The sequence below is a fragment of the Phaethon lepturus genome, unplaced genomic scaffold (genome assembly GCF_000687285.1).
Source record: "Phaethon lepturus isolate BGI_N335 unplaced genomic scaffold, ASM68728v1 scaffold23889, whole genome shotgun sequence".
Taxonomy (NCBI): domain Eukaryota; kingdom Metazoa; phylum Chordata; class Aves; order Phaethontiformes; family Phaethontidae; genus Phaethon; species Phaethon lepturus.
In genome coordinates this window covers 5508-5912 of record NW_010565845.1, presented here as the reverse complement: position 1 = coordinate 5912, position 405 = coordinate 5508, and the positions used below count along the sequence as shown (strand labels likewise).

The following is a 405-nucleotide window of genomic DNA, read 5'->3' as shown; positions in this document are numbered from 1 at the left end:
CAGCTGCCATGGAAGGAGGAAGGACCTACCGGAACAGGAGCTGGTGTCTGGGTTTGCGTGTGGTTTTACATGTGATGGTGGCTTTGTGGCAGATGGAGCTGTGCCCCTCAAGGGAGGAGGCTCTGCTTGGGATATGCAGCAGGAAGGGAGTCCAGGGGAGGCTTGGCTGGCTGCAGCACCCAGCATGTTGGCCTGAAGGGCTGCCAAAGCAGTGGCCAGCGCTGCCTGGTGGGGTGTGGGATAAACTGCTCCTTGAGTTTTGTTCCGGTCCCTGAAAATCGGGGAAACATCTGAGCATCAAGGTGTGAGACATGAGATCTTGACTAAACCCTTTGCAAACCATGAGCCCTTTGTCATCAGGCGTTTAACATTCAGGAATAAAGGTTCAGGCTGGTTTGGGCTTCC

The 405-nt window shown here is 54.8% G+C and overlaps 1 protein-coding gene across 1 annotated transcript in view; it reads left to right on the top strand.

Annotated features, from left to right (window-relative positions):
- Positions 1–405, top strand: part of FASTK (Fas-activated serine/threonine kinase) — a gene marked incomplete at its 3' end in the record, with an annotated part of 5516 nt that overhangs the window by 616 nt on the left and 4495 nt on the right.